The 18,343-nt window shown below is 43.3% G+C and overlaps 1 protein-coding gene across 1 annotated transcript in view; it reads left to right on the top strand.

Moving 5' to 3' along the window:
- The first annotated feature begins 752 nt into the window (after positions 1 to 752).
- The window catches only part of grm3 (glutamate receptor, metabotropic 3), a 59,035-nt gene continuing 41,444 nt past the window's right edge, over positions 753 to 18,343 (top strand). Inside the window, exon 1 of the mRNA XM_031822835.1 lies at positions 753 to 848. The gene's annotated coding sequence lies outside the window, so the exon portion shown is untranslated. The remainder of the gene's footprint in view (positions 849 to 18,343) is intronic.

Below are 18,343 nucleotides of genomic sequence, written 5' to 3'. Positions count from 1 at the left end.
AGAACACAAAACCCTACACATATTACTGGCATACCATTTGGCTGGAAGTTGAGGATGAGTTATCATATGTAGGCTATGTGTTATTTTCAACCTTAGGCCTACATAAAGATGTGAGATCTTAATTTGATCACTCTGTTGTTCCAGGAAATGTCAAGGTCGATTTGTGTTTTAAAAATACTTCTAAAGTTTGTCATTTACATTTTTAAAAATGTGATTTTATTTTCCCTAACTGCAACTGTATCAACCCCTAAAAAAGTGTCTATCCATTATAATCCACGCCATAATTTACATTTCCTGTTGTTGCAGGATTATTTTCCTGCTGTAAGAAACTGGTCAGATTAATAACCTACACCTGTAGCAATTCTTGTTTTCTTTATCCCTTCTTACTAAAACAAACATGAGTTTATTTTGATCTGGTTAATCATACATTATCTTATTATACATTATGGTATCATACAATCTGATTTGATTAATTATACATTCCAAATATGTGTCAGTATGTGCTTACATTTTGTTTTCACAACGTTGGTGATCCCCCCCCCCCCCCCCTCTCTCTCTGTTATTCTGGTAAAAGGGGTGAATGGCCAAGGTTTCTTTTTATGCAATAAAAATATGCCCTTGCCAGATCGATTGTTGTTGCTAGGAGACTGAAGCATCCTCTGGCAAGGGCTGCCCGCGCTCTGGTACTAGATGTATTTTTTTCCTCCTCACGCTCTCTCTATCTCTCTCTCTCTCGCTCTTTCTCTCTCTCTCTCTCTCAGTTTGACTCTGAGGGATCAGGAGTAAGACAAACTCGTCTCAAGTGCTCAAAAAACTGCAAGATTTGCGCGCCTCACATTCTAAATAAAGTAAGTAATTTGTATTTTTAATCTCTGGACATTGGATTTAAAATGTGGCCATTTGCAAGAACGCATAAACCTACGTAGGATCATTTTTGACAGGTAGTCCACATGCGCGCGCTCAGGCAAGTTCAATTAAATGTTGACGGAATGACGTGAGTAAAATAAAAATGTGTGTTGTGGTGTGCATTGTATTTACAGACACGCAATCATATCTGCATCCTTCATCATCATCAGATATGATGTGTGAGTGATAACCTAATATTTGATTAATGACAATTCTCTTTCTTGACTAGAGCAAAAACAACTTGGCAGAGAAACTAAGGTTAAGTCAGACTGCCATATCGGAGAAAAATGAAAGAAAATGTATATTTCCTCGCGTAGCAGTAGCAGTGTTTTCCGCAGCGTGGAGAAGTTATTTGGGCTGTTATATAATTCGTTAGGCTACAGACACCAAATGGACAGAGGATCCCACGAAACCAAACTAAGAAACGATGTGTGAATGGGTAATAACTGCTTTCTAACCTCGGTGACACATTCGATGGATACAGTTACTGATGAGTTCATACAAGTATTTTGTTTTGGAGTATGTTCCACCAACAAAGTGGACCAGAACGCATCGATTTACCCATCAATCTGCGGTGTGCTCCGCTACTTTGCCCTCCTTGTCAGCAGGTGAGCGCGCGCGTGCGTTTGCGTCCCTACCTGTCTTTCCTCCCAGGCGGTTTTGGGATTTAGTAGGTTGTATTTAGTCAGTGGTGTCGATTACCACAAACTCATTTATGTGTTGTTATAGTTAGTTGGAGGTAGGCTAGATGGATCTTGTTTTAGTGAAGTGAACTGGACAGTGTCCTGGTATTCGGGGACTGTTGCCACTGTGTTTCTCTGCTGCCTCTCAGGACTCTCTGACTGACAGACTAGGGGCTCTATTTTTAAAAACCTAATACAATGGTAAATCTGAGCATAGGCGGTAGGGCTATAGGTTCAGGGGTGTGTCAGAAATACACTACATGACCAAAAGAATGTGAACACCTGCTCATGGGAAGGCTTTCCACTAGATGTTTAAACGTTGCTGCGGGGACTTGCTTCCACTCAGCCACAAGAGCATTAGTGAGGTCGGCACTGATGTTGGGTGATTAGGCCTGGTTCACAGTCGGCGTTCTAATTCATCCCAAAGGTGTACGATGGAGTTGAGGTCAGGGCTCTATGCAGGCCAGTCAAATTCTTCCACAAACCATTTATGTATGGACCTCGCTTTGTGCACTGTCTTGCTGAAACGGGAAAGGGCCTTCCTCAAACTGTTGCCGCAAAGTTGGAAGCACAGAAGCACAGAAGCATCTAGAATGTATGTTATAGCGTTAAGATTTCCCTTCACTGGAACTAAGGGACCTAGCCAAACCACCTAAGGGGCCTAGCCCAAACCAGTAAGGGGCCTAGCCCAAACCATGAAAAACAGCCCCAGACCATTATTTGTCCTCCACCAAACTTAACAGTTGGCACTGCGCATTCGACAGGTAATGTTCTCCTGGCAGCTGACAAACCCAGATTGGTCCATCGGACTTCCAGATGGTGAAGCGTGATTCATCACTGCTCCAGAGTCCAATGGTGGAGAGTTTTATGCTTAGCATTGCACTCGGTAGTGAGTGTTGAAACCAAGGACAGACTATTTTTACGTGCTACACTCTCCTGTTATGTGAGCTTGTGTAGAATACCACTTCGCGGCTGAGCCGTTGTTGCTCCTAGGTATTTCCATTTCACAATAACAGCATTGGGGCAGCTTGACAGAGGCAGCTCCAGCAGGGCAGAAATATGACAAACTGACTTGTTGGAAAGGTGGCATCCTATGACGGTGCCACATTGAAAGTCACTGAGCTCTTCCATTCTACAGCCAATATTTGTCTATGGAGATTGTATGGCTGTGTGCTCGATTTTATACACCTGTCAGCAACGGGTCTGGCTGAAATAGCCTAATCCACTCATTTGAAGGGGTGTCCACATACCTTTGTATACATAGAGGTCATTCAGGTCGCAATTGTAAATGAGAACTTGTTCTCAACTTGCCTATCTGGTTAAATAAAGGTGAAATAAATAAATAAATGTTTTCTATTTTTATTTTCACAATTTTCAGCGCACTTGCTGGCATTGGTGCAAAAGGGCTGGTTTTTGATGAATAAACAAGTTGTGGGTGTGTCAAGGCTTGGCCCCTCACTGGCCAATCAGAATGTACTCCATGGCCAAATATGTGGTTGCTTCAAGTTGTGTATTTTTGGTATTTTAATTATTGCCTTGGATTCAACTCCAATTCTAATATTAGTCAGTTATAGTTTGTTAAATGGCTTACAGAAACAAAATAATAAAATGTAGACCTATCTTTGCTAAATACCTTAACTTGAACCCATTTGCAGTACACATTGTTCTAAGTAATTACATGGCTCCAATAGCATGCACACTCATATAGGGGCTAGGCATTATGGCTGAGCATGGACATGCCGAATATTGTCAATATCAAGATTAATTTCAATATTGATAAGGCCTAAAAAGAGAACAAATAATTCTAATCAAATTGTAAACAAAACAAAACAACAGCTTGTTTTAAGTAGGCTATGTCACACTTACAAGCACCATCATTTCTCCCCGTGGGCATATAATATGAAAACAACGCAGACTATGCACATCCAAACTTTTCACAGTAGCTGGACAAAGTTCAAATAAGAGAAAGGGAGAATGTCCGTGATACTGCTCCCAAATAGGCATATGTTTACATAATCGGAACCATATTACAGATCTTCAGAAATTGCTTTGCAATCGCGTCACGGACGTTGTCACCATAATACCAGGAAGGTGAATCAACAAGCAATCAGTATTTTTTTAAACAACAACAACAATAAATACATGCTAAATGTAATGATATCATAAAAGCTCAAGGATAAAAAAGACACGCATTGCCCTTGAACCATCCTTTGTTCCAGTAGAAAATATGAACATATGAAACAGAAAACAAGCAATTGTTCCAGTTTACATGTAAGTTCTAAATAGGAGGTTCACCGGTGTTCACCGAGGTTCTCGTCTCTGGTTTCATGATGTGCATGGACACGAAGCCTACATCATGGAGGGGGTTTACGCAGTACCAAAACGGGACCTGTATGGCTCAAATAACGTGGGCCTGCCTACAATGCATAAATAAAAAGGGAATGTCATCTCACTATTTTACTCTCAAACGTTATATTTTAATGAAGCTTTGGTGATTAAGATTTATTTCCAACCTTTCTCAGGAGCCAAAGCCTGTATCGACAGTCTTGACTACTTCGTGATTCCTTTGGGCCGGACAAAAAAAGCCTTAATTGAGTGAAGGGGTGGCTATGCTTGGTTACTAACCAAATAAAGCAAAATTGGAAAAACATATATATTTTTTCTAAATTGAAAGTATAAAGGCACCAAAAGCACATCAGTTTAGGGCAGGTAGCCTAGTGGTTAGTGTGTTGGGCCCCTAACCGAAAGGTTGCTGGATCAAATCCCAGAGCTGACAAGATAAAAATCGTAGCAGTTAACCCACTGTTTCCCTGGTGCGGTGGATGTAAATTAAGGCAGCCCCCGCACCTCTCTGATTCAGGGGGGTTGGGTTAAATGCAAAAGACACATTTCAGTTGAAGGAATTCAGTTGTACAACTCTCTAGGAATCTAAAACCATTTTTTTGGTTGTAATAAATATCCCTATCTGCGCTGCCTCAAATTAGCACTTTAGATTATGTTTTGGAAATGCCAGTGGACCAGTTTTTACATGATGAAATTGCAAACTAACGTGCGTTGACACTAGCGCCGCCTTTACGCCAGCCGAAAATAGAGCCCAAGGTGTGTCAGTGTGTGTGTGCGTAAGTGAGTGTGTGTGTGTTTCTCTCTCCTGACTTGTCTGTGTGTCACAGGGTGTCTCTCCTAAAAGGGCTCTTTCACCCCACATAGCTTTACCTGGCTCTCCTGAGTGCTTTGCTCTTCATTGTGTGTGTGTGTGTGTGTGTGTGTGTGTGTGTGTGTGTGTGTGTGTGTGTGTGTGTGTGTGTGTGTGTGTGTGTGTGTGTGTGCGTGCGTGCGTGTGTGTGTGTGAGTATGTTTGCATAATGGATACGTGAGTCTGTTCCGTAGAGTATGTGTGTGTGTATGTGATGAAACATAATTGATTCCCCCACTGTCTGTACAGGATTTGTATCTGTATGTTTGTTGTTGTTGGTTGGTTATACATCTCTGCCTCCATAAACCAGTTACTATTATATAAATCTATCACAATGAGTAGTAGGCTAGTTGAAATCTATCACTATTCTGAATCAAGTAGCTCAAGTAGCTCTCTTTATTACTGTCAAATGTCAAGTTTAGGGATGATCATTAATTCAATCTGGAAACTTCACAATAGGTTTTTTAGAGAAAGAGAGGTAGCGAGAATGAGTGTGTGTGTTTATGTAATGACACAATATTGCGGTGCATGTGTGTGTGAATGGATATGGCCTTGTATAGGCCAGGTGTTTGTGTAGATGTGTACAGATGATGCATGCGTGTGCGTGTGTGCATATATGGCCTTCCAGATTATATTTTCCATGCAGAGCTGTACTCTGTGGGCTGAATGCAGTACAGAGCCTCCATCACATCATTAGCAGTTCAACAGCATTCTCTCTACTCAGCACAGGGAAATAAGCTCTTCTCAACTGAATGTTTCTGTGTCAAATCTTAAAACAATTCAAGTTTATTGGTCGCATACATAGTTAAGCAGACTTTATAGCAGGTGCAGCGAAAAGCTTGTGTCACTAGCTCCTAAAAGTGCAGTAAAAAATGTAAAACTAAATAATAATCAAATAATAGTACACAAATAATAATCAAAACTAGAAGCAAGAAATCACAAGTGTCAGGACGAATCCCAGTTAACAAGGTGACAGGGAGGTGACAGGCTAAAGAAGAATTTTTAAGCCTTGAGACATTTGAGACATGGATTGTGTATGTGTGTCATTCAGAGGGTGAATGGGCAAGACAAAATATTTAAGTGCCTTTGAATGGGGTATGGTAGGCGCACTGGTTTGAATGTGTCAAGAACTGCAACGCTGCTGGGTTTTTCCACACTCAGCAGTTTCCCTTGTGTATCAAGAATGGTCCCCCACCCAAAGTCCATCCACCCAACTTGACACAACTGTGGGAAACATTGGAGTCACCATTGGCCAGCATCACTATGGAACTCTTTCCAAACCTTGTAGAGTCCATTCCATGACTAATTGAAGCTGTTCTGAGGGCAAAAGAGGGTGCAACTCAATGTTAGGAAGGTCTTTTCATACAGTAGCCAGACATGATAGGACAGAGGGCTTGGGCATTGACATGAACAGCATGTACAAGGAGACAAATCCTTGAACTGCTTCTGCGTGTCCCCTGATGGTGCATTTATAGCTTTTTCTGGGAATCCGAAAACTGTAATGTCGTGAATTCATATGGCGCCCATGCAGTTCAGGTGTAGTGGTGTTACACTAAACGGATGTATGAGTATGTTGTTTGTAGAATGAGTCAATGATGTCAATGGTTCATGTACAGTAAAATACAGCTTATATCATCCTGCAGTTTTAGGTGCAGTATTGTGTTCTGCTTACGTAGTGTAGTGTGTGTGTTTGTATCTAGACAGTGGGAAGGCTTTATTGACCAGAAGTTCTATGTTGTTCGATGCACTTAATGTGTCTCTGTAAAACTTACACCATTCTGCTCTGTCAAAGAAACAGAGAGACGACCAACCACTGCTGCTGCATGTAGTGCACCACTTAACAACACACACACCTCTCTCTCTCTCTCTCTCTCTGTGTGTGTGTGTGTTTACTGAGGCAGTGAACGGGTAGTGTAATGTATAGGTCTGGGGTTCTTTTCTGCTTATGCATTCTAATTTTGACGCCAAATCCACTGCTGGTGTGTGTGGCCAAATCAATAAATCAATCATTAAAATAGATTTATAAAGCCCTTTTTACATCAGCTGATGTCAAAGTGTAATACAAAACCCAGCCTAAAACCCCAAACAGCAAGCAATGCAGATGTAGAAGTACGGTGGCTAGGAAAAACTCCCTAGAAAGGCAGGAACCTAGAAAGAAACATAGAGAGGAACCAGGCTCTGAGGGGTGGGCAGTCCTCTTCTGACTGTGCCGGATGGAGATTATAACAGTACATGGCCAAGATGTTCAAACATTCCTGGATGACCAACAGTGTCAAAGAATAATAATCACAGTGGTTGTAGAGGGTGCAACAGGTCAGCACCTCAAGAGTAAATGTTTTTCATAGCCGATCATTCAGAGTTAGAGACAGCAGGTGCGGTAGAGAGAGAGAGAGTCGAAAACAGCACGTCTGGTGAACAGGTCAGGGTTCCATAGCTGTAGGCAGTACAGTTGAAACTGGAGCAGCAGCACGACCAAAGAGCTCTATTTTCATGTCATCTGACAAATGTAAATGCTTGGAGTTTTCTAAATGCCATTGGCACTTGGATTGGGGCTGGTGCTTTAGTCAAGATGTATGCAGGGAGCTGTCCTCAGATAATCGCATGGTAATCGCATGGTATGCTTTCGCAATAAAGCCTTTTTGAAATCTGACAAAGTGGCTGGTTTAACAAGAAGTTTAGCTTTTAAACGATGTAAGACACTTGTTTTTTCATGAATGCTGAATATTATGATTTTTGTATTTTGAATTTCTCACTCTGCAATTTCACCGAAAGTTGTCGAGGTGTGCAGCTAGCGGCACGTCTAGCCCAAAGAGGTTTTAATCAGGGATGCATGGATGGTAGGATGGATCCTGAGAGAGGCTGGGAGTTTCAGGTGCACCGCCGAAGGGTTAATGACACGGTCAATTTCAAAGGGACCAATGAATTGGGGGGAAAGTTTATTTGATGCCATCTTCAATGGCAGGTCCTTCGATGAGAGCCATACCGTTTAGCCCAGGGTGTAGACTGGGGCTGAGACCCGGCAACGGTTGGCTTGGGACTGGGTCCTGTCGGAGGCACGAAGTAGGGCAGCCCGGCCTTCCTCCAGGTACGGTGACAATGGCGCAGATGGTCCTGGACAGAGGTAAGCTCAACCTCTTGGTCGGGGAACAAGGGGGGTTGGTAACCCAGAGCACACTCGAAGGGTGAAGTACCTGATGAGGCTTTTTTGAGGGTGTTGTGGGCATATTCAACCCAGGGTAGCAGAGCTCTCCAGGAGGAAGGGTTAGCAGAAGTCATGCAGCGTAGGGCAGTCTCCATCTCTTGGTTGGCCCGTTCGGTCTAGCCGCTGGTCTGGGGGTGATATTCAGAAGAAAGACTGACGTTGATACCAAGAGCTAAACAGAAGGTTCTCCATACCTGGGAGAGAAACTGGGGTCCTCTGTCAGAAATTATGTCGGTGGGGATGCCATGCAGACAGAACACATGGGATACTAACAGGTCTAGAGTCTCCCTGGAGGATGGGAGCTTGGAGAGGGGAATGAAGTGAGCCACTTTGGAAAACCTGTCAATAATGGTGAGGATGACGGTGTTACCGTTAGATGGGGGAAGGCCAGTGACGAAGTCCAGAGCTATGTGTGACCAGGGGCAACTGGATATGGGAAGAGTGCGGGGCAGACCGGAAGTGGGTTTAGTGGAGGTTTTGTTCCCGCCACAATACGAACAGGGTGAGATAAACTGTCGGACATCTCTCTCGATGGTGGACCACCAAAAGCACTGACGCAGGAAGGCGAGGGTCCAGTTCATACCAGGGTGACAGGGGAGGTGGGTAGAATGGCCCCACTGAAGAACATCAGAGCAAACACAATCAGGAACAAACAGAGCATTACTAGGACTGTTTCCCAGGTCAGGCTGGTTCTGCTGAGCCTGGTGGATACGGAACTTGATCTCCCAGGCTGAACACAGGTGCTAGATCATGATACATGGGAGGAAGTGATGACAGGTCCGGAGGTTCTGGGATGGACTGGGGAACAGACAAGACAGGGGCAAGGGCAGAATGTAGACAATTTGAGTGACAAAATTAACTCCAAGTGGTTACCCTATCGGCGGTCCAGCCAATCTGTGGGTTGTGTAGCTTCAACCATGGATGGCCAAGGACCAGGGGAGATTGAGGACAGTCGATTATGTGGAAAATGATATTTTCCTGGTGTTCTCCAGAGAGACGCAGGATGACAGGGACGGTTCTCTCACAGACACGGGCGAGGAGCAGTCCGTTGACAGTGTTGGCATCGAGAGGTGATACGAGTGGGACAGTGTCCAGGCCCAACTGGGTAACAACACCTCGGTCCAGGAAGCTCTCGCTTGGATTGATGAGAACAGACAGAGGGAAAGCCTGACTCTGCCACACAATGTTGCCTTCAAGCAGGAGTCTGGGGGAAGATGGGCAGGCACTTTGGCTCAACAGTATATCCCTTTTCCTTGCTGGATGCAGGGAACAAGTGGAGACAAAGTGACCAACCTGGCCACAGTATAGGCAGCTCCTAGTGCCGATTCGCCACTGCCTCTCCTCTGGAGAGAGACGGCCCGGCCGAGCTGCATGGGTTCCAGATCTGGGAGAGCCTTGGAAGGGGATGCAGTCGGAGAAGTAGGACAAGGGACTGAAGCAGATGTTATGGGGCATACAACCCTTCCTACCCTCTCCCTCCGAAGCTCACGGAGACGGTTGTCGATGCGGATAGCGAGAGAGATGAGTTCATCAAGTCCATCAGGTTCTGGAAGGGCCTCCTCATTCCAGCTGTTCTCAGTGGCGAGGTTGCGAAATTCATATGCCATCTCAGCGACACTATGGGAGCCTTGACGGAGGGACAGGAGTCGATTAGCGGCATCCTTACCGCAGATCGGGTGGTCGAAGACCTTCTTCATCTCCTCCGTGAATCTGGAGTAGGAGATGCAGATGGGGACTGTCTCTCACACACCGCCTTGGCCCAGGAAAGCGCTGCTCCATGGAGTCAGCCAATCAGGAAGGAAATCTTGGCCATTTGCAAGCATAAGAGTAGGACTGTTGCTCAAATATGAGTGAACATTGCACCAAAAGGGCTCTGCAAGCTCCGAGGTTGCCATCATAATGCTCGGAAGTTGGAACAAATGGCTCCTGGAGCGGAGAAGAAGGATTTGGGACTGGTTGTGATCTCTCGGCGAAGGTTTGGTCCTGTAGGTCAGACAGGCACAGTGAAAACTCCTTGATGTGCTCCAGAAGGGTTTTCAGGGCTTGGTTATGTTGCTCGGGCAGGTTTGGTAGTGAGTATTTGAGTCTGCTGGGTTCATCTCTTGGGCCAGATCGTGGAGTGGAACAGGGGAACCCAAGAGCAGACTCAGATGAGGAGACTGGGATGAAGTAACCAAGGTATTTATTGAAACACAGGGGGAAGATCGAGTGCCGTCCGGTGGAAGCTTGGGTGGCTTGCAGGAAACCAGGTGGGGAGGCTGAGGCTGGAGCGGGAGGGGTTGGGACAGGGTAAGCAGGTCCAGAGGGGAATGCAAGGGAGTAGGAGAGAGGGGAATCCAGGACAGGGTAGCAGGATGCCGTGGAACTGGAGACAGGGACCAGAGTCAAAGTGGGCAGAATGAGCAGAGATTACGATCTGGCAGTGTGGAAGTGGCAGGGCTGAGTATTTATAGAGGACTTGATGGGGATCAGCTCTGACTCCAGCACACCTGTCTCCGCCCACACAATCACACACACAGAGAGAGGGGGAGAGGGATTGAGTAGTGGGGGAGTGACGGCAGGTCAAGGAGACACAGGATGAGCAGTAGAGGGCATTGCAGGAGCAGATGTGACACCCCCAATTGTCCCGATGTTGGGGAATAAGGGATTAAAACGTCTAGTTTTGAGATAAAATATGTCACCAATTATCGTTCCAAAATTATTTCAAAAAATATTTACCTAATGGTGGCGCTCCAAACATGAGCAAATTCCAATTGGAACACAGCCATTTTAGATTCTTATGACATTGCCAGTAGTAAGGTTTGAGTTTGATTTACAAAAAGACAAGGCCTGTAGCTTTCAAATTCTATTTGTACCCCCTAACTCAACGGGCCCTGTACAAGGTCCAAAACAACCGCTCAGAGTTAAGGTCAACGGCATCATGAACTTTAGCAAAAACCTGGTTGCCTCTGCCAGGAGGCTGAAACTTGGCCGTAAGTGAATCTTACAGCAAGACAATAACCCCAAGCACCGATCAAAATCCACAAAGAAATGGTTAGTTGGCCACAAAATCATCATTTAGCAATGGCCATTTCAGTGTCCGGACTTGAATCCGGAAGGATTCTGTATGGGGGAATGGTTTAAGATCCCTCCCAATGCTGTTATCCACACAAGATGAGGTATTGAAAGGTGTTGAAAACGTATCATTATGAACTACTGTTCCCTGAAGAAGGGAAATGAGGTAGAACATACTATGGGGAGTTACACTCTCACAACAATGGTTGACAGAATTAAAATCACGCCTGACAAGGTCAATGAAGTCTGCGCCTCACTGGTGGAAGCCTCGCCTTCAACAGGTGATAGGTGTGAGGCTCGGATTCATTCCTTCAATTTACAGTTTTTCCCAATTGTTTACACACTAAAACTGGCCCATGAGGCACAATGACCCAACCTGTAAATAATTTAGTACAACCAGACATCAGATCTGCAATACTACTGGCACATGTTTTGCTTCACACTCAGATTGCAATTCTATAACAAACATTTGGCAAAACACAACACACAATTCTCTACCTGTGGCACAACTTTCACAACTAAAATTGCTTGTGTGCAAATGACAAGCAACACTGTTCAACACACTAAACCCAATTACCAATTGATCACTTTCTCTCTTCACATGTGCAAACACTAATTGCGTAAATGTTCACTTTGCAATCAGACCTTTGGTGTTAATAAAAAGGTCACAGGTGAGTCTTCTGTGTTTGGATAACAATGGGAGCAAATTGGCAGAAAGAGGTGGAGGAAGAGCAAGAACAGTAATCTCAGATGAAATTTGTGAGACTGTGGTGGACCATGTGGTCAACTGTGGTTTGACCTTGAGAGAGGCTGGGCAGAGAGTGCTGCCCAATCTGAGTCACTTCACCATAGCATCCATCATCCGGACATTCCAAACTGGGAATAGGTATGTACTGCAGACATTGGACCTCTACTACTTTTACAGTGCCTTGCAAAAGTATTCACACCCCTTGGCATTTTTCCTACTTTGTTGCCTTACAACCTGGAATTAAAATAGATCTTTGGGGGTTTGTATCATTTGATTTACACAACAGCTTAGAAGATACAAAGTATTTATTTTGAGAAACAAACAAGAAATAAGACATAAAAACGTGCTTAACTATTCACCTCCCCATTGCCAATACTTTGTAGAGCCACCTTTTGCAGCAATTACAGCTGCACGTCTCTTGGGATATGTCTCTGTAAGCTTGGTACATCTAGCCACTGGGATTTTTGTCCATTCTTCAAGGCAAAACTGCTCCAGCTCCTTCAAGTTGGATGGGTAACTGCAGGTGTACACCAATTTTTAAGTAATACCACAGAATCTCTATTGGAATGAGGTCTGGGATTTGACTAGGCCATTCCAAGACATTTAAATGTTTCCCCTTAAACCACTCAAGTGTTGCTTTAGCAGTATGCTTAGGGTAATTGTCCTGCTGGAAGGTGAACCTCCATCCCAGTCTCAAATCTCTGGAAGACTAAAACAGGTTTCCCTCAAGAATGTCCCTGTACTCAATTCTGACCAGTTTCCCAGTTCCTGCCAATGAAAAACATGGTGTTCTCGGGGTGATGAGAGGTGTTGGGTTTGTGCCAGATATAGCATTTTTCTTGATGGCCAGAAAGCTCAATTTTAGTCTCATCTGAGCAGAGTACCTTCTTCCATATGTTTGGGGAGTCTCCAACATGCCTTTTGGCAAACACCAAAAGCATTTGCTTATTGTTCTTCAAGTAATGGCTTTTTTTCTGGCCACTCTTCCGTAAAGCCCAGCTCCGTAGAGTGTACGGCTTAAAGTGGTCCTATGGACAGAAACTCCAATCGCCGCTGTGGAGCTTTGCAGCTCCTTCAGGGTTATCTTTGGTCTCTTTGTTGCCTCTCTGATTAATGCTCTCCTTGCCTGGTCCCTGAGTTTTGGTGGGCAGCCCTCTCTTGGTGAATGAGAATTGCAGAAGGGTGAACTTACTAAATGACCGAGAGTTTGACTGTGTGATATTAGGTTGCTTCTTGTGTAAATATTTTCCGTCTGGATTTTAATGAATTGTATGTTTGGCAGGTTTGTTGTGGTGCCATATTCTTTCAATTTTTTAATAATGGATTTAATGGTGCACCGTGGGAAGTTCAACGTTTCTGATATTTTTTATAACCCAACCCTGATCTGTACTTCTCCACAACTTTGTCCATGACCTGTTTGGAGAGCCCCTTGGTCTTCATGGTGCCGCTTGCTTGGTGGTGCCCCTCTGGGGCCTTTCAGAACAGGTGTGTGTATATATAGTGAGATCATGTGACAGATCATGTGACACTTAGATAGCACACAGGTGGACTTTATTTAATGAATTATGTGACTTCTGAAGGTAATTGGTAGCACCAGATATTATTTAGGGGCTTCATTACAAAGGTGAATACATATATACATGTGCCACTTTTATTTCATTTTTTATTATTTGTAAAAAGTCATTTTTTAAATTTCACTTCACCCATTAGGACTATTTTGTGTATGTCCATTACATGAAATCCAAATAAAAATCTATTTAAATTATACTGGTTGTAATGCAACAAAATAGGAAAAAGCCAAGGGGGTGAATACTTTTGCAAGGCACTGTACAACTTGACAGTAGTGCAACATAAAGCACAGTAATGGATGTAGATTCCAATATATACTGTAAGGGGAAACAAAGTAAATGTTTAATGTATTACTGTATGTAAGAAATTGGGAGCTATACTACTTTGTAACATTCTCATCCTGTATATTGTATTACTGTAGTGTTTTCTGTACCGCATGCTATTTTGTTTTTGTAGAACTGAACGACTACCAACACGTCTATTTACAGACCAACAGGAGGCTGCCATTGGGCAAATGGTATTTGAAAATAATGCCATAAAACTGCAGGAAATCCAACAGATTATTGAAAACCCTGCAATCTTCCATAATATCAGATTGAGTTTATCAACCATAGCCCGCATCCTTAAGAAACACCATTTTCGGATGAAGCAAATCTACAGAATCCCATTTGAAATGAATTCACAAAGAGTGAAGAAGAAACGGTATGAATACGTGGAAGAAAGTAATATACTAGTATTACACTCTTAAAACATTAGAGACTCATATATGTTGCAAGTGAACTTTACTATACAGCAATTACAGTACTCAAGAAGTTAGATGCAAGTCCCTTCCCCCAGGAACTCATATTCATAGATGAGGCTGATTTCAATTTAGCAAAGAAGAGGAGGAGAGAAAGGAAAATCATTGGTCAACACGCCGTCATTGAGGTACATGGCCACGTTGTGTGAAATGTTGTCATATGGGCAGCTATAAGTCACAATGGGGTCCTCCACCGCCATTCCACCCTTGGACCAAACAACACTGCCCATCTCCTTCATTTCCTCAATACCTTACATGACGTTTTCAGCCAGAGCAGAGAGGGCCAGGTGATCCTGAGCAGCAAATGTATGTTTTCATTTGGGACAACGTGAGTTTCTATCAGATGCTCAGGTCCGCAACTGTTTCCATGACCATCCCAGGTTTACAATTCTATCTCCCACCATATTCCTCATTCCTAAACCCCATTGAGGAGTTGTTTTCAGCATGGCGGTGGAAGGTGTATAATTGCAAACCCCATGTACGTATGGCCCTTCCCCAGGCAATGGAGGAGGCCTGTGGTGACATTCCAGCATAGTCCTGTCAAGGGTGGATCTGTCATGCCAGAATATATTCCCCCCTCTGTCTGGCCAAGGAGAATACCGCCTGTGATGTTGATGTGAGGGGCCAAACAGGTGTTGTACCTTCCCTCCATCAGGGAATATGTCACTAATCCTTATGAGAGACTTCTTGGCAGAAGTCAGCAGCTGATTCGCCAGTTAAATAATTGGTGAAATTTTGCTTGATTATACATTGTTTATGGTTAATATCAGTAGTGGGTAGGTGATCAATGTATGCATGTATGTGTGTATGTGTGTATGTTTGGCGCGTTGGTAACACATTCACCTTTTGATTAGATGACCGGTATTTGAATTGTAGACAGCATCATGATTCATGAAATCTTATTCTAACCAACAATGGGGCTCAGTATAAATACATTGTGATTTAGTTTCGGTATCAGACTAACTTTTCTTATGATTTTGTTTGCAGAGCATACAGGCTGGCAGTTTATCGCCAGTTCACCCTATGGAATTGGACGAGGTGTACAGTGTTTCCTCCCTGTGTGTGTCGTCTCTCTTCCACAAGGCAGCATACCCAGAAGCAAAGGCATTTACATAGGGTTTGAGTTTGAATAAAACCAGTTAATTTGGTAAATCTAGCCTGCTGTAAGACATAGACCTACAGTAATGCCTGCGCCTTATGTAAAAATAGTCTTAGTTTACATATAACCTTTATTTAACTAGGAAAGTCAGTTAATAACAAATTGTTATTTACAATGACAGCCTACCCTGGACAAACCCAGATGGCACTGGGCCAAGTGTGCAGAACCCTATGGGACTCCCAATTACGGTTGGATATGAACCAGGGACTGTAGTGATGCCTCTTGCACTGAGATGCAGTGTATCGGGAGCACACTCGCCAATCACCTTAGTTAGCTTGTCCACTAATGTTATAACAACAGGTTCAAGAGTAACCAGAAACTTGCTTTGAAGATAAAACTACTTTCAACGCACACTAATCCCGTGTTCCTGTCGCTAGAGTAGTGACTTCAACTAGCTTTGGCTGCCATCTATTGGAAAGGAATGGTAACTACATTGGGAAGCTAGTTGGCAGAATCAAAGTAGGCTTTAATATGCCATTTAGCAGACGCCTTTATCCAAAGTGAACTAGGTACATGGTAGTGGTAGATCATAGAAACAGGATTACAAGTTTGATTTCATGAATGGTCAGTTGTTGCATCTATAGCTCTGTCTATGAATTTGAGATTGGTTATATTTCTCCAGCCCCATCACTCAGCTTTTTACCGAAAGAGGAGCAGGGAGATACTTTGTTATTTGTTTCTACTGCTGATTGCCACTTTAAGAAGTGAAGATGCAGATTAAATACACACCAAAATATGTTACAGATACTATCAAAAATATCCCATCACTCAAACAGTTAGTGAATACACAGCATCCAGCACAGCAAACAGTTAGTGAATACACAGCATCCAGCACAGCAAACAGTTAGTGAATACACAGCATCCAGCACAGCAAACAGTTAGTGAATACACAGCATCCAGCACAGCAAACAGTTAGTGAATACACAGCATCCAGCACAGCAAACAGTTAGTGAATACACAGCATCCAGCACAGCAAACAGTTAGTGAATACACAGCATCCAGCACAGCAAACAGTTAGTGAATACACAGCATCCAGCACAGCAAACAGTTAGTGAATACACAGCATCCAGCACAGCAAACAGTTAGTGAATACACAGCATCCAGCACAGCAAACAGTTAGTGAATACACAGCATCCAGCACAGCAAACAGTTAGTGAATACACAGCATCCAGCACAGCAAACAATCAATCACTCAAATGTATTTTACAAAAGCCCTTTTTACACCAACATAATAACCACAGTGGTTATAGAGGGTGCAACAGTACAACACTTCAGGTGCAAATGCCAGTTGGCTTTTTATAGCTGAGCATTCGTAGGTTGAGAGAGAGAGAGAGAGAGAGTCAAAACAGCAGGACCGGGACAAGGTAGCACATCTTTTGAAACTGGTAAAAAAAATCGGTGGATAAACAATTCCACTCCTATTCCCTTTATGGATGGGTGTATCTTTGAATTCGCAGTTGAATGACCTGCACCTTCTCCATTTTAGGAACACCACACTGTGGTGATAGTGATTAGTGATACAGCAAGTTATGGTCTTTACTGATCGCACTCTCGGTCAGCTCCATCTGTGGCGTATATGGGCAGGACTTTGTTGTATACTGATGGTACAGAGCGCAATCTAGCTGGGGCCCAAGTTCTTTAGTGATGGTCCCGGTGGACCTCTGCTCCACCGCAGCACAGGAACACTCTTGCACCAAGGGGTCAGTTTCATATCAGATGGATTATATTATTGTATTATTCACATGCTCCGAATACAACAGGTGTAGATCTTACAGTGAAATGCTTACTTACAAGCCCCTAACCAACAGTGCAGTTTAAAAAAAATGACGGATTAGAATAAGAGATAAAAAGTAATAAGTAATTAAAGAGCATCAGTAAAAATAACAATATACTGTATTTGGCTATAGTTATATTCAAGAATCACTGCATATACTTTAAATAAACAATAGTCTTAGAAACAACATGGATTTGCATGTACTTCCTCCACAATGACATTTTCTTCAGGGATGAAGATGTCATCCTGAAACCAAACAAACATTTTGTTAAGACAACTGAAACCAAATACATGAATTGCCATTAACATGTTATCAGACTTGTATGCTTTGTCAACACACACACACACACACACACACACACACACACACAGCAAATAAAGGGACATTTTTCAGGAAACATTAGCTATGTCAACTTGAGTTTAGCTAAATGAGGTGGAACCAGCAAAACATTATAAAAACAAGTCTGTCAACAATGTATTACAGTAACTTGACTAAGGTGGGAGCTAGCTACTGCAACCACCTAATAACAAAGGTACACAGAGAAAATATGTTGTAGTTTCAGTTGTTGCTTGCTAACGGTGTTACCCAAAACACTTCAGACATAATTAGCTAGTTACCTTCAACTAGAGTTGCAACAAAGTTGTCCAGTGTATAACGTTAGCCTATTCAACAAAAGTCATGACCGGTTAACGTTACCTCAGGCTCCATTGCATTGACTCGCGTTGCCTCCTCCGTTCAGTTGCTTTTGCTTGACTCCAAAGTCACCTATGATGATGATGGTAGGTCAGTAACCCCTATACCAAAACCCTCGGAATCTCAAATGGAGGCGCAACCAGAGTGCTTCAACGTAGCTCGAGCTGGGCCATCCTTTCTCTTCGGGACATGGAGCCACTTCTTCACAAGTTGTGGGTCCTTGGGCAGCCGATGGTAGTTTACTGTTGTGGATTAATGTCCCTGTAAAAAAAAAAGACTCAAACTGAGGGATTTGTTTTGAGCCAGTTCATACAGCCTGGTGCCATACATTTCATGTTTGAATTATTACTTGTTGTTGCCATCTTCGTTGTCCGCACCTAACCTCACTCTCTTCAATTTACTCTCCGCGCGAAAACTCAATACCACAGACAATTTGCTGATTCCTGCCAGTGATGCACTGGCATCAGTCGTTACTATGGCAATTTAAATGGCACTGACCATAGCTGAAATAAAAATATAGAGATGTTTTTATGTTTATTGTATTATTGGATTGAATACATCT

This window comes from Oncorhynchus kisutch, linkage group LG4 (genome assembly GCF_002021735.2).
Source record: "Oncorhynchus kisutch isolate 150728-3 linkage group LG4, Okis_V2, whole genome shotgun sequence".
NCBI classification, from domain to species: Eukaryota; Metazoa; Chordata; class Actinopteri; order Salmoniformes; family Salmonidae; genus Oncorhynchus; species Oncorhynchus kisutch.
This window is presented reverse-complemented; position numbering and strand designations above follow the sequence as displayed.